Here is a 6,546-nt window from a genome sequence, read left to right as displayed (position 1 = left end):
CAACTATGAAAACGACCCTGTTCCAAAAACCCTCTTCTTAAGACATCTTTATAGATTGATTTGGTGTTAATTAAAATTGTTAATCTCTACCCCACTCCGGGAACAAATAACCTCACAAATGCTCAGTGCAGCTGTTTGTTCTCAATTATCCCCTTTCTTACAAATCAGATTTTTGGAGATCTGGCTGTTCTACAGAACATGCCATAAATGATATGCATGATGCTGAATGCACAAAGTGATCAATCTCGGCTGCAAATAACTCTGCAAATAACTCAGTTTTCATCAATATACTCCCCATTTATTAGTGATGTCTCATAATATCATGTTAAGTGGTCATAACATGTACCCCATGGAGTGGCCAAGATGGTGGATGTATTAGACCTCCATGAGGCAGGTGGTGAGGACTTTGCCATGGACGAGGATGGTGATGAAAGCATCCACAAACTGAAGGAAAAAGCAAAGAAGAGGAAAGGTTTGGGTGAGAGAAGGGTTCCAGAGCCCAAGTCCGTGAGGGTTACCACAGCGTGGAGCAAGATGGGGATGAGCCGGGTCCCCAGAGATCGGTGGAAGGCCGGATTCTCTTCTTCACGGGTGTCCATGAGGAGGCCACCGAAGAGGACTTTCATGACAAGTTTGGGGAAATCAAGAACCTCCACCTGAATCTTGACTGGCGGACAGGTTACCAAAGGGCTACCTACACCCTGGTAGAATATGAAACGTACAAAGAAGCCCAGGAAGCCCTGGAGGGACTGAATGGGCAAGAGCTTATGGGGCAGCCAATCAGCGTGGATTGGTGTTTTGTCAAGGGACCTCCAAGAGGGAAGTGAAGGGGTGGCCATAGAAGGAGGAGCAGGAGTCCTGACAGAAGGAGGCGCTAAAGGTGGGGAGGGAGGTTCTCCTTTTTGCGATGCCTGTGGTGTTAAATCCTGGCGAACCAGAAGGAAATGCCCATCTGCACCAAGACCATATGCTTATATCTTTTTCTCCCCCCACTCCCCCCCGGATAATTTTGTATTTACACAGTTTGATTATTTCTTAATTACTCTCAATCTGATGTCTCAGTTTACATGAGGTTTCCTGTTATTGGTGTCCTTGGACATACGTCCTCCTGTGTCTTGGTACAAATCATTGTGCTTTTTAGTCTTTGAGAAGGGACTGTCTGAAAGCAATGTTCAGAATAAAAAAATTATGGACTTTTTAATATATATAAAAATAAAAAAATAACATGCACCCCATTGGCAGAAGTGGGGGGTTGGCACGCTTGAACCTAACTGTGGCATAAAGCTAGGCTCCACATGGCTCCACAGTTCATGCACCCGCCGCATTATCATACCAGAATGGGGGCTCTCCTGATTTTGGACTTGCAACTCCCTTCAGCTCCAGCCAGCATGGCTAGTGATCAGGTATTGTAGGGTTTGTAGCAGGGGCAGACTTTGGTAATCTTTTGTTACATAGCACCCTATTCATGGGCAAAATTTGGAACCCCAAATGTATCTTCTCAGTTATAGGTCTTCTCAATTTTGCGCCCCCCTGGTATTGGTGTCCTGTGTGGGGAAACCACTCGCAACACCCCCATTGTTCTGCTTGGATGCTGATGTCCAGCGCCGAGGGCCTTCTGGCGGTTCCCTCACTGCGAGAAGCAAAGCTACAGGGAACCAGGCAGAGGGCCTTCTCGGTAGTGGCACCCCGCCCTGTGGAATGCCCTCCCATCAGATGTCAAAGAGATAAACAACTATCTGACTTTCAGAAGACATCTGAAGGCAGCCCTGTTCAGGGAAGTTTTTAATGTGTGACATTTTAATGTATTTTTTATCTTTGTTGGAAGCCACCCAGAGTGGCTGGGGAAACCCAGCCAGATGGGCGGGATACAAATAAATTTATTATTATTATTATTATTATTATTATTATTATTATTATTATTATTATCATTACTACTATATCAGGTGCTGCTTATAAGTCCACAGCATCTGAAAGGCCACTGGTTCCCTGTCCCTGTACTAGCGGCACAAGCAATTCCAAGATGGAGAACTCCATGTGGACTTGAGGTAGCAAGTGATGCCAATACTTTGGATCAAATCTATTTTTGTTTGTTTGTATTCTATATTTTCTCTTGCACAAGGCTCACAAAGTGGCTTGCAGAACACGCAAACCTTCATACAAAGGCAAAAAAAAATTCCAACCTTTGAAATGATAAAGAAATCAAATATACATTTCACACTAAATCTGCAATAGAATGTTATAATGAATAAACTAGCAGTGAGGAAAAATCAGCCTAAATCTTCACATCAGCTAAAGGCCTATTTTTGTCACCCTTGAAGAAAAGGTTTGACATCAATGTATCAAGGAATTTAAAAGTCACAGAACATTTCCAATCTCTCTCTCTCTCTCTCTCTCTCTCTCTCTCTCTCTCTCTCTCTCTGAGAAGGGTCTGAAATGTATAATTCCCCTTGTGGTCTAGAACTCCCTAGGACCTTTCTAAAACTTGAGAAGGAACGCCTGTTTTCTTGTGATAAATGAGAGGGCATATGTGTACCACAAATGTAGTCCTATTTAAAGTGACAGCGTGTTTCTCATCACAACCTCCAAGGAACACAGGGAGCCGGAGGTTTCACGAGGGTCCTCAGAATTCTCTCATAGAGGTCCATAACCCTGTCTCAGAATGACATCTCCTAGTTTTCCTCAGAGGATAGAGCCACAAAGTGATGTGTTTCAGTTTGCAGGGAAGTCATGCCCTACATGGGCAAACTTTACTTCCAGAAATACATACTCCAGGGAGCCAATACAGATCAAATGTGAATCCTTGGAGCACATCTACACTAGGAAACAAAAAGAGGTTTGTACACAGGTTTCTTCCCATGGCTGCAGTCCAGTACTCTGGGAGCAGCTCTGTCAACCAAGCAGAGTGACAGGCTTTCCCTCTCAAATGGTGGTGGATCACTAGATTCGGTTTTGCTTTAAGCGTCTGCTGTAACTTTGAAGAGTGTCAACTTGCATTCTAAAGTTTTGGAGGCGGTATGGTGGGAGTTCAGGCCTCATTACAATACCTATGAACTTAAAAGAGTCTGCTTTAATTCCTTTTGTTTGGGAGCATTCACGGTGCAGACATTTGAAAGCCTTATGACCATGCAGTAAGTTCTGTTTAAATATTTGCTGTCCATTGTGTGCTGCAAAACCCTCCAAGTATCCCTACTTTCCAGGGACAGTCCCAGATTTACAGAAGCCATCTTGATTTCTGATTTAATCCCGCAACATTCCGGTTTTCCTTGGGACATTCCTATTTTCACCATAGAAATATTGGAGGATATGGTAGGAGGTCTGTATTTTCATCAGAGAAATGTTGGAGAGTATGCAGTTATGTGACCCCCTAAGCCATGGAAATAACTAACTATACAACCTTTAGAACAGTGTTTCCCAACCTTGTGCCTCCAGCTGTTTTTGGACTACAATTCCCATCATCCCTTGCCACTGGTCTTGCTAGTCAGGGATGATGGGAGTTGTAGTTCAAAAACAGCTGGAGGCACAAGGTTGGGAAACACTGCTTTAGAAGACATCTGAAGGCAGCCCTGTATAGTTTTATTATGTTTTAATGTATGTTGGAAGCCACCCAGAGTGGCTGGGGCAAATCCAGTCAGATGGGTGGGGTATAAATAATAAATGTATGGAATAGGACATCCCTATTTTCATCAGAGAAACGTTGGAGGGTATGACGCTGTCAAGTGTAACCACCCAAACTGCAGTAACTTGTTACAATTTGTACGGTTGCATTTATGTTGAGATGGAGCATGACTCCATCTAGACCCGGTGTGGCGAACTGGATCCAGACAGTAGGATGTCCTCCATCCCCTGTGGGCCAAATGTAAATGCTGGATGAGGCCACCCATTTGTCCTTCGCCTGACATCACAATGATATCAGGTGACTATTTTTTGCCAATGAAAATGATCATCAGGGCTTGCAGGGCATGAAGATGATCATCAGATGATCGTCAGGGCTTGCAGAGAAGATGGAGCTATGCAGTCCCTGACAATCAGCTGATGTGGGAATGTTCTGGGGTGCAAGAGAGGATATATTGACTAATTATATCCTTATCCAACTTGTGCTAAAGAGTTCCCAAAATATCAGCAGAGTTTATAGACATTCCCCTTTAAGTTCGCAACGGTAACGCTTGCACAGGTTTGCTAGAACCTCTATAATAACTACTCTGGTAATTTCCCCTTTTGTTCCCTCTTAAAATACAAGACATGACACAGTTTTTATAAAAGTATAAAAGAGTTTACTCACGTTCTGTTCACAATATGATCCCAGAAGGCAGACAGCTTTAAAAAGGTTACATACACTTAGAATCTATCTTATAGGAAGATAGTACTGTCCTCTCTTGGCTGAGAGCCAAGAGGGCATGTTGCTCCTTCAGAAGATGAAGATGAGAGAGAGAGAGATGGCTGCCTGCCCTGTGCTTTTATCATTTACCTGCACAGGTGAGGCCACACCCACCTCTGGTCACATGCGGAGGAAGTCCGTCCCCAGGAAGTTTACCTGCTTGCTAGACAGACATCCCTCCCCATGTTCTAACATGTACACTCTAGGAATGTTGTCATTGACTGCTCCTGTGTTTACATCCCACAACTGATAACTGGAATTTGCATAGCTCCATGTGTAGGGCTTTGCAAGCTCTCATCATTCTTGTTCACTGTTGCAAAGGGCTTTGCAGGTGCTGCTGATCAGCCGAACAGCCGGAAACCCCCTTTGGCCTGATGTCAGGTGTAGGGCAGGTGGGTGTGGCTTGGCCCCAAAGCCCTCACAGGTTTATTGGGGAGGCCTAGCAGGCCCAATTAACTGAGCTTTTGCAAAAAGAAACTAGGCAAAATTAACAAGACATTTAAGTGAATGGATTCATGAATGCAGTGGGGGGAAATTGCAAAGAGAAGTAGAATAAAGAAGGTGGAAAATGTATGTAAAATATCCTCCAAGCAACCGCTCTCCAACTTTCAGAGAACATATTCAAGTCGAGAAGTGTGGGGAGAACACTTAAATTTTACACGGCGCCTCTTTACATAATTAAGTGACTTACATCATTGTTCCATTAACTTTCTCAGCATCTTGAGTAGGAAAGGAGGCCAGTATATTATTCCCCAACCCTATTTCTAGCATTGAGACATGAAGAGAAAATGACTTGCATATGACCACCCAAGAAGCATATGAATAATCTACTACATAGATCTCAGTCCTTTCTTGTCTCCCTCTCTCCCCAGCCCAACAATCACCCATGCAGTTCAGCTTCGGAAGAATTCTTTTCTTCATTTTACAGCCGGTGTTTCTAGAGTGAGAGCCAATGTCTGAGAAGGAAAACCCTCAAATGGTTTTCCAGCAAACTGAATCCAGAAGAACAAAGCAGATCCGCATGAAGGACATAAAATTGTGTTTTTGGTTTCATCCAGAAAAAAAGTGGGTGTAGTCAATTGGTAAAAGGGTAAAGGATGCCGAAGCCATGATGGCAAGACCCATAATAAATCAGTTTCACAAAAGAATCCACTTGTATGTTCTCTTGCCCAAGCCAAGTGAGATAATTGGAAGCAATTCAGGAATACAATCTTGAACCTGCTCTTTTCCTTTCCTTTTCCATATGACTTCTAAACAGGGAGCTTATAGGAATACCGTATTTTTCACTCCATAAGATGCACCCGACCATAAAATGCACCTAGTTTTTAGAGGAGGAAAACAAGAAAAAAAATATTCTGAATGAAACAGTGGATGTATGATTTTTGTGGTTCATGCTGTGGCCACAGACATGTGATTTGACGGTGAGTTTCGGGTAGCCCAATGCAAAAATCCTGAGAATCCATGTGGATCCGTGCTTTGTAACCAAATTTTTGTGCCATTGCGGCCCCACGCAACTGTGGGTGCATGATTTTTTTGGTGCAGGCTGTAGCCATGGACATGCTATGTGATCCGATGGTGAATTTGGGGTGACCCAATGCAAAAATCCTGAGGATCCAAGGGCTTTTACCTCCCCCCTCCAGGCAGCCTACTTTATCTCTAGCTCCTTTATCTCCCTCCCCGATCGCTTGCCGTTCAGCTGTTTCCTTTCAACACTCCCTTCCCTCTTGTTTGCCTTAGTGTCTTTTCCTTAGCTGGAGCAGTTTTTTGCTCCTCCTTTTCTTCTAATTTCTGTCCTCATTGCTTTAGTCTTCCTGTCTCCTCTCCTTGCAAGTTTGTTGTCTTTACCCCCCCTCCAGGCAGCCTCCTTTATTGCTAGCGTCCCTTATCTCCCTCCGATCGCTTGCCGATCAGCGGCTTTGTTTCAACACCCACTTCCCTCTTTCCCAAAAAAGAGCATGATCTGCTTTTTGCCCCTGGGCTATTTGGCTCCAGGGACCACACATTTGCTCCATAAGATGCACAGACATTTCCCCTTACTTTTTAGGAAGAAAAAAGTGCGTCTTATGGAGCGAAAAATACGGTACCTTTCAAAGGATCTTTGAGTTCTTCCTGGAAAGCAAAGTGTGAGAGGTCAAATCTCTCTTTGCTGCTCCACCTGTGAATGCTGTATT

General features: G+C 43.9%; 1 pseudogene across 1 annotated transcript; it reads left to right on the top strand.

The window, feature by feature from the left end:
* Nucleotides 1-333: 333 nt before the first annotated feature.
* LOC309352589 (RNA-binding protein 8A pseudogene) lies at nt 334-1,224 on the top strand (annotated as a pseudogene). Its single transcript has one exon. The product of its transcript is annotated as an RNA-binding protein 8A pseudogene (transcript).
* The last annotated feature ends 5,322 nt before the right edge of the window (nt 1,225-6,546 follow it).

The sequence above is a fragment of the Podarcis erhardii genome (assembly GCF_964252035.2).
Source record: "Podarcis erhardii genome assembly, chromosome: 11".
Lineage (NCBI taxonomy): Eukaryota > Metazoa > Chordata > Lepidosauria > Squamata > Lacertidae > Podarcis > Podarcis erhardii.
Note: the sequence above shows the minus strand (reverse complement) of the source record. Positions and strands in the feature narration are given on the sequence as shown.